We start from the raw sequence: 9818 nt of genomic DNA, 5'->3' as shown, positions 1-9818 counted from the left end.
TGAAAGCTTAAATGTATATTGCAGTTGCATTGGCTTTTAGATCTACCTGTTCGGGTCGCCATCTGAGTTCCATGGCAAAAAAAATTGAACAATCTGTGTTCCCATGATAAAAAAAATATGTACAACAATTTATATGCAGATGTTCCCGCAGCAACGCGCGGGGAATCATCTAGTTCTCCTAATGATGTGATCCCGTTATCAATGACATCCAATGTCCATGGTCAGGAAACCATAACCATCTATTGATGAACGAGCTAGTCAACTAGAAGCTTACTAGGGACATGTTGTGGTCTATGTATTCACACATGTATTACGGTTTTCAGTTAATACAATTATAGCATGAACAATAGACAATTATCATGAACAAGAAAATATAATAATAATCATTTTATTATTGCCTCTAGGGCATATTTCCAACAGTCTCCCACTTGCACTAGAGTCAATAATCTAGTTCACATCATTATGTGATTGCATTGAATCCAACACCCACGGTGTTTGATCATATCTCGCTTGTGAGAGAGGTTTATTAGTCAACGGGTCTGAACCTTTCAGATCCGTGTGTGCTTTACAAATATCTATGTCATCTCCTAGATGCAGCTACCACGCGCTATTTGGAACTATTCCAAATAACTGCTCTACTATACGAATCCGGTCTACTTCTCAGAGTCACCCAGATTAGTGTCAAAGTTTGCATCAGTGTAACCCTTTACGATGAACTCTTTTACCACCTCCATAATCGAGAAAATTCCTTAGTCCACTAGTTACTAAGGATAAGTTTGACTGCTGTCATGTGATTCATTCTTGGATCATTCTTGTACCCCTTGACTGACTCATGGCAAGGCACACTTCAGGTGCGGTACACAGCATAGCATACTGCAGAGCCTATGTCTGAAGCATAGGGGACGGCCTTCGTTCATTCTCTCTCTTCTGTCGTGGTCACGTCTTGAGTCTTACTCAATGCTCACACCTTATAACACAACCAAGAACTCCTTCTTTGCCGATCTATTTTGAACTCCTTCAAAAACTTGTCACGGTGCGTACTCATTTGAAAGTACTATCAAGAGATTTCGATCTATCCTTATAGATCTTGATGCTCAATGTTCAAGCAGCTTAATCCAGGTTTTCCATTGAAAAACACTTTTCAAATAACCCTATATGCTTTCCAGAAATTCTACATCATTTCCGATCAACAATATGTTAACAACATATACTCATCAGAAATGATATAGTGCTCCCACTCACTTCTTTGGAAATACAAGTTTCTCATAAACTTTGTATAAACCCAAAATCTTTGATCATCTCATCAAAGTGTATATTCCATCTCCGAGATGCTTACTCAAGTCGTTAGAAGGATTACTGGAGCTTTGCATACTTGTTAGCATCTTTCAGGATTGACAAAACCTTCTCGTTGTATCACATACAAACTTTCCTCAAGAAAATCGTCGAGGAAACAATGTTTTTGACATCCTATATGCAAGATTTCATAAATAATGCAGTAACTGCTAATATAATTCCAACAGACTCTTAGCATCGCTACGAGTGAGAAAGTCTCATCGTAGTCAACTCCTTGAACTTGTCGGAAAACATCTTAGCGACAAGTGGAGCTTTCTTAATGGTGACATTTACCATCATTGTCTGTCTTCCTTTTAAAATCCATCTGTACTCAACAACCTTACGACCATCGAGTAGTTCTTCCAAAGTCTATACTTTGTTTTCATACATGGATCCTCTCTCGGATTTTATGTCCTCGAGCCATTCGTCGGAATCCGGGCCCACCATCGCTTCTCCATAGCTCGTAGGTTCATTGTTGTCTAGCAACATGACCTCCAAGACAGGATTACCATACCACTCTGAAGAAGTACGCGTCCTTGTCGTCCTACAAGGTTCGGCAGTGACTTGATCCGAGGCTTCATGATCACTATCATCAGCTTCCACTTCAATTGGTGTAGGTGCCACAGGAACAACTTCCTGTGCCCTGCTACACACTAGTTGTAGTGACGGTTCAATAACCATATCAAGTCTCCACCATCCTCCCACTCAATTCTTTTGAGAGAAACTTTTCCTCGAGAAAGGACCCGTTACTAGAAACAATCCCTTTTGCTTCCGGAACTGAGACATGAGGTATACCCAACTGCTTTGGGTGTCCTATGAAGATGCATTTATCCGCTTTGGGTTTGAGCTTATCAGGCTAAAACTTTTCACATAAGCGTCGCAACCCCAAACTTTTAAGAAACGATAGCTTAGGTTTCTCTAAACCATAGTTCATACGGTGTCATCTCAATGGAATTACGTGGTGCCCTATTTAAAGTGAATGTGGTTGTCTCTAATGCCTAACCCATAAATGATAGTGGTAATTCGATAAAAGACATCATGGTATACACCATATCCAATAGGGTGCAGTTATGATGTTCGGGCACACCATCACACTATGGTGTTCTAGGCGGTATTGGTTGTGAAACAATTTCCACAATGTCTTAATTGTATGCCAAACTCGTAACTCAGATATTCATCTCTATGATCATATCATAGACATTTTTATCCTCCTGTGACGATGATTTCCAACTTCACTCTGAAATTACTTGAACCTTTCAATAATTCAGATTTGTGTTTCATCAAGTAAATATACTCAGTATCTACTCAAATCATCTGTGAAGTAAGAACATAACGATATCCACTACGTGCCTCAACACTCATTGGACTGCACACATCAAAATGTATTACTTCCAACAAGTTGCTTTCTTGTTCCATTTTACTGAAAACGAGGCTTTCAGTCATCTTACCCATGTGGTATGATTTGCATGTCTCAAGTGATTCAAAATCAAGTGAGTCCAAACGGTCCATCTGCATGGAGTTTCTTCATGCGTATATACCAATATACATGGTTCACATGTCTCAATCTTTTCAAAAACGAGTGAGTCCAAAGATCCATCAACATGGAGCTTCTTCATGCGTTTTATACCAATATGACTCAAATGGCAGTGCCACAAGTAGGTGGCACTATATCATTACTATCTTATATCTTTTGGCATGAACATGTGTATCACTACGTTCGGAGATTCAACAAACCATTCATTTTAGGTGCAAGACCATTAAAGGTATTATTCAAATAAACAGAGTAACCATTATTCTCCTTAAATGAATAACCGTGTTGCGATAAACATAATCCAATCATGTCTATGCTCAACGCAAACACCAAATAACAATTATTTAGGTTTAACACCAATCTCGATGGTAGAGGGAGCGTGCGATGCTTGATCACATCAACCTTGGAAACACTTCCAACACATATCGTCAGCTCACCTTTAGCTAGTCTTCGTTTATTCCGAAGCTTTTATTTCGAGTTACTAACACTTAGCAACCGAACTGGTATCTAATACCCTGGTGCTACTAGGAGTACTAGTAAAGTACACATTAACATAATGCATATCCAATATACTTCTATCGACCTTGCCAGCCTTCTCATCTACCAAGTATCTAGGGTAGTTCCGCTTAAGTGACCGTTCCCCTTATTTCAGAAGCACTTAGTCTCGGGTTTGGGTTCAACCTTGGGTTTCTTCACTAGAGCAGCAACTGATTTGCCGTTTCATGAAGTATCCCTTCTTGCCCTTGCCCTTCTTGAAACTAATGGTTTTACTAACCATCAACAATTGATGCTCCTACTTGACTTCTACTTTCGTGGTGTCAAACATCGCGAATAGCTCAAGGATCATCATATCTATCCCTGATATGTTATAGTTCATCATGAAGCTCTAGTAGCTTGGTGGAAATGACTTTGGAGAAACATCACTATATCATCTGGAAGATTAACTCCCACTCGATTCAAGTGATTGTGTTACTCACACAATCTGAGCACAAGCTCAACGATTGAGCTTTTCTCCCTTAGTTTGCAGGCTAAGAAACTCGTCGGAGGTCTTATACCTCTTGACGTGGGCACGAGCCTGAAATCCCAATTTCAGCCCTCGAAACGTCTCATATGTTCCGCGACGTTTCGAAATCGTCTTCGGTGCCTCAACTCTAAACCGTTTAACATTAATGAACTATCACGTATTTATCAAAACGTGTGTGTCAGATGTTCGCAACATCCACAGACGACGTTCGAGGTTCAGCACACCGAGCGGTGCATTAAGGACATAAGCCTTCTACGAACCAACGAGGACAATCCTCAGTTTACGGACCTAGTCCGCATAATTGCTACTATCAACTTTCAACTGAATTTTCTCTAGGAACATATCTAAAACAGTAGAACTAAAGCGCGAGCTACAACATAATTTGCAAAAACCTTTTTGACTGTGTTCAGGATAATTAAGTTCATCTTATGAACTCCCACTCAGATAGACATCCCTCTAGTCATCTAAGTGATACATGATCCGAGTCAACTAGGCCGTGTCCGATCATCACGTGAGACGGACTAGTCATCGTCGGTGAACATCTTCATGTTGATCGTATCCACTATACGACTCATGTTCGACCTTTCGGTCTCTTGTGTTCCGAGGCCATGTCTGTAGATGCTAGGCTCGTCAAGTCAACCTAAGTGTTCTGCGTGTGTAAATCTGGCTTACACCCGTTGTATGTGAATGTTAGAATCTATCACATCCGATCATCACGTGGTGCTTCGAAACAACGAACTTCCGCAACGGTGCACAATTAGGGGGAACACTTTCTTGAAATTATTATGAGGGACCATCTTATTTACTACCGTCGTTCTAAGCAAATAAGATGCATAAACATGATAATAATCACATGCAATCAAATAGTGACATGATATGGCCAATATCATTTTGCTCCTTTTGATCTCCATCTTTGGGGCTCCATGATCATCATCGTCACCAGCATGACACCATGATCTCCATCATCATGATCTCCCTCATCGTGTCTTCATGAAGTTGTCTCGCCAACTATTACTTCTACTACTATGGCTAACAGTTAGCAATAAAGTAAAGTAATTACATGGCGTTGTCATTGACACGCAGGTCATACAATAAATAAGACAACTCCTATGGCTCCTGCCGGTTGTCATACTCATCGACATGCAAGTCGTGATTCCTATTACAAGAACATGATCAATCTCATACATCACATATATTATTCATCACATTCTTTTGGCCATCACATCACATAGCATACCCTGCAAAAACAAGTTAGACGTCCTCTAATTGTTGTCGCATGTTTTACGTGGCTGCTATGGGTTTCTAGCAAGAACGTTTCTTACCTACGCAAAAACCACAACGGTGATATGCCAATTGCTATTTACCCTTCATAAGGACCCTTTTCATCGAATCCGATCCGACTAAAGTGGGAGGGACTGGCACCCTCTAGCCACCTTATGCAACAAGTGCATGTCAGTCGGTGGAACCTGTCTCACGTAAGCGTACGTGTAAGGTCGGTCTAGGCCGCTTCATCCCACAATGTCGCCTAATCAAGATAGGACCGGTAATGGTAAGAAAATTGTACAAACCATCGCCCACAACTACTTGTGTTCTACTCGTGCAAAGAATCTACGCAATAGACCTAGCTCATGATGCCACTGTTGGGGAACGTAGCAGAAATTCAAAATTTTCTACGCAACACCAAGATCAATCTATGGAGATACTAGCAACGAGAGAGAGAGAGAGAGAGAGAGAGAGAGAGAGAGAGAGAGAGAGAGAGGGGAGTGCATCTTCATACCCTTGAAGATCGCGATGCGGAAGCGTTACAAGAACACGGATGAAGGAGTCATACTCATAGCGATTCAGATCGCAGTTGATTCCGATCTAAGCACCGAACAACAGAGCCTCCGCGTTCAACACATGTGCAGCCCGATGACGTCTCCCGTGCCTTGATCCAGCAAGGGGAGAGGGAGAGGTTGGGGAAGACTCCGTCCAGCAGCAGCATGACAGCGTGGTGGTGGTGGAGGAGTGTGGCCCTCCAGCAGGGCTTCGCCAAGCACCGCAAGAGACGAGGAGGGAGAGGGGTAGGGCTGCGCCAAGAGGGAGATGTTCTCATGTGTATGGCAGCCCCAAACCCCCACTATATATAGGGGAAAGGGAGGGGCTGCGCCCTCACCTAGGTTTCCACCCCTAGGGGTAGAGTCCAGCCCTAGATCCCATCTAGGGGGCGGCAAAGGGGGAGAGAGGGGGGGGCGCACCACTAGGTGGGCCTTAGGCCCATCTGAGCCTAGGGTTCCCCCTTTTTTCCTTCTCTCTTCGCCTTGGGCCCTGGTAGGGGGCGCACCAGCCCACCTGGGGCTGGTCCCCTCCCACACTTGGCCCACGCAGACCTCTAGGGCCGATGGCCCCACCTGGTGGACCCCCGGGACCCTCCCGATGGTCCCGGCACGTTACCAATAGCACCCGAAACTTTTCCGGTGACCAAAACATGACTTCCCATATATAAATCTTTACCTCCGGACCATTCCGAAACTCCTCATGATGTACGGGATCTCATCCGGGACTCCAAACAACATTCAGTAACCATGTATATCTATTCCCTATAACCCTAGCGTCATCGAACCTTAAGTGTGTAGACCCTACGGGTTCGGGAACCATGCAGACATGACCGAGACAACTCTCCGGCCAATAACCAACAGCGGGATCTGGATACCCATGTTGGCTCCCACATGTTCCACGATGATCTCATCGGATGAACCACAATGTCAAGGATTCAATCAATCCCGTATACAATTTCCTTTGTCTACCGATATAGTACTTGCCCGAGGTTCGATCATCGGTATTCCGATACCTTGTTCAATCTCGTTACCGGCAAGTCTCTTTACTTGTTCCGTAACACATCATCCCGTGATCAACTCCTTTGATCACATTGTGCACATTATGATGATGTCCTACCAAGTGGGCCCAGAGATACCTCTCCGTCACATGGAGTGACAAATCCCAGTCTCGATTTCTGCCAACCCAACAGACACTTTCGGAGATACCTGTAGTGCACCTTTATAGCCACCCAGTTACGTTGTGGCGTTTGGTACACCCAAAGCACTCCTACAGTATCCGGGAGTTGCACAATCTCATGGTGTAAGGAAATGATACTTGACATTAGAAAAGCTTTAGCAAACAAACTACACGATCTTATGCTATGCTTAGGATTGGGTCTTGTCCATCACATCATTCTCCTAATGATGTGATCCCGTTATCAATGACATCCAATGTCCATGGTCAAGAAACCATAACCATCTATTGATGAACGAGCTAGTCAACTAGAAGCTTACTAGGGACATGTTGTGGTCTATGTATTAACACATGTATTACGGTTTCCAGTTAATACAATTATAGCATGAATAATAGACAATTATCATGAACAAGGAAATATAATAATAACCATTTTATTATTGCCTCTAGGACATATTTCCAACACATGAGTCATTCTAGTCTCCTTCGGCTGAAACCAATAACATTTGAAGACTACGACATTCGGTGGGTTTTCACCATAGAATACAAGTTCATAAATTGCTTCAACTCTCCCATAATACTCGGTACCTCCTTCGCTGATAGCAGATACACAACAATTTGTAGACTTTCGGTCGGCCATAGATAGCTCTTTGCCATAGGTACGAAAGCGATACTCGTTGATGTCGTATTTGTCAAATGAACGAACCTTATAGTCAAAACCATTAGCGACTTGTCTCAATTCGGCGTCCATAGACTCTGAATTAGCCTACAAGTTTAATATGAAAGGATTGTTGCATTACGCACAAATTAGCGAATGAAATGAAATTGTCTAATAGAAATTACCTTTGTTTGAACCAAGAGATCAAACCGGGATAGCCGCCTCCTCGCGTTGCGAGAAGCTCATACTCTTCGCGGAATCCTTTTGGATCACCGCTCCATACGAGAATATGGCGACGTATCGACTGTATGAAATATCTAGGAATAAGAGCAGTTCAAAGGAAATAGAAGTTGTGAAACAATGTACCGAGAACTTACTCGATGTACGTCCGCACTTCTATCAAGTTGTTGAAGATATACAACGAAATGGTTCGCCATTCTTCATTATCCAAAGATACTGGATTTGAAACACTGGCTGGTGTGAGATTCCCTTTGAATAGGCTGAGGTTGGATCCACCCTTTTTAGGGTCGTCAGCATTGTACCGAGGCTTCGGATTATGCAAATGACGATTTTTGGCTTCGTAGTGTGCTGTCACGAAGTTTGCCGCCTCCTCAGTGATGAATGCATCAGCCATCGATGCTTCAATTCTACGTTTATTTTTACATTTTTCTCGAAGCGTCTTCTGCATCCTCTCAGTTGGGTAGCATCAACGATTTTGCACGGCCCCCCCAATCTTGCCTCGGTCGGGAGATGCAAAATCAAATGCTGCATTGGATTAAAGAAGCCCGGTGGAAAGATCTTCTCTAACTTGCAGATCAACTCCGGCGCCAACTATTCCATTTCTTCTAGCACGCCAGGCGATAGTTCTTTCGCACAAAGAACACGGAAGAAATAGTTGAGTTCTGCCAGTACTAGCCATTCATCCTCAGGGATGAAGCCACACAACATCACTGGCATTACCCGCTCAATCCATATGTGCCAATCATGACTCTTGAGACCAAATATCTTCAATTTATCAAGACTCGCTCCCCTCTTTAGATTCGCTGCATACCCATCGGGGAACATCAACTGCATTTTCACCCACAAGATAATTTCCCTCATAGCTGGCCTTCCAAGATTGAACCATGCCTTTGGCTTCGTCCAGTTCTGCTTTCCTTTCGGTTCTTTCATGTTTTGTAACGGCCTATCACATAGCGCCTCGAGATCGACTCTAGCCTTAGTATTATCCTTTGACTTCCCATCTATGCTGAACAATGTACCAAAAAGTGCCTCGGCGATATTCTTCTCAGTGTGCATCACGTCGATGTTGTGTGGGCAAAGGAGGTCTTTGAAGTAAGGCAGATCCCATAAGCATGTTTTGTGAGTCCAGGCGTGCTTAGAATTATACCCCTTGAAGTACCCTGGACGCTCTGGATCTAGCTCGAGAGTGTTTAACTGATCCAGGGTCTGTTGGCCTGTCAATGCAGGTGGTGCAGAGTTTTTTACAACTCTACCTCTGATTAAGTTCTTGTCTTTCCTGAACTTATGGCGAGGATCCAGGAACTGTCTATGCATGTCGAAGAAAGAAAACTTGCGACCGGCCTGAAGCCAATGAAACTTAAGAGCTCCCTTGCATGTGGGGCACGGGGACCTTCCATGCACACACCAGCCAACGAATAGCGCATACGCCGACAAGTCATGCGTCGAGTACATGTACCAGACACGCATTATGAAGTTTCGTTTGCTATAGGCGTCGTATGTCTTGAACCCATTATCCCAGGCTTCTTGCAATTCGTCCTTAAGCAGCTGCATGTACACATTCATATTTTTCCCTGGATAGTTGGGCCCTGGAATTATCAACGTCAGGAAAATGTTCTTTCTTTGCATAATCTGTCCGGGGGGGGGGGGGAGATTGAGTGGAAAGACAAATACGGGCCAACAACTGTATTGGGCTGCCGTCATACCAAACACACTGAACCCATCCGGGCTGATGCCGACTCGAGGATGCCTCGGATCTGCCGCTTTGTCAGCATGTAATTCATCAAACTTTTTCCATGCAACACCATCCGATGTGTGTACCATCATCAGATTCCCATCTGCATCTAGTTCGGTTCTTTTGCCTGTTTTGTGCCATGTCATCTGTCTGGCCGTCTCTTCGACCATGAAAAGACGTTGACGTCTTGGTACGATTGGCATATACCGAAGAACACTAATGGGGATTTTGGTCTGTGTCTTCTCACCCATACCGTTGTCTACCATAATATACCTGGAAGACTTGCAAATGGGACAATAGTTCAAGTCCG

This window comes from Triticum dicoccoides, chromosome 4B (assembly GCF_002162155.2).
Source record: "Triticum dicoccoides isolate Atlit2015 ecotype Zavitan chromosome 4B, WEW_v2.0, whole genome shotgun sequence".
Lineage (NCBI taxonomy): Eukaryota > Viridiplantae > Streptophyta > Magnoliopsida > Poales > Poaceae > Triticum > Triticum dicoccoides.
The sequence above is the reverse complement of the archived record's forward strand: the minus strand, read 5'-3'. Positions refer to the sequence as shown.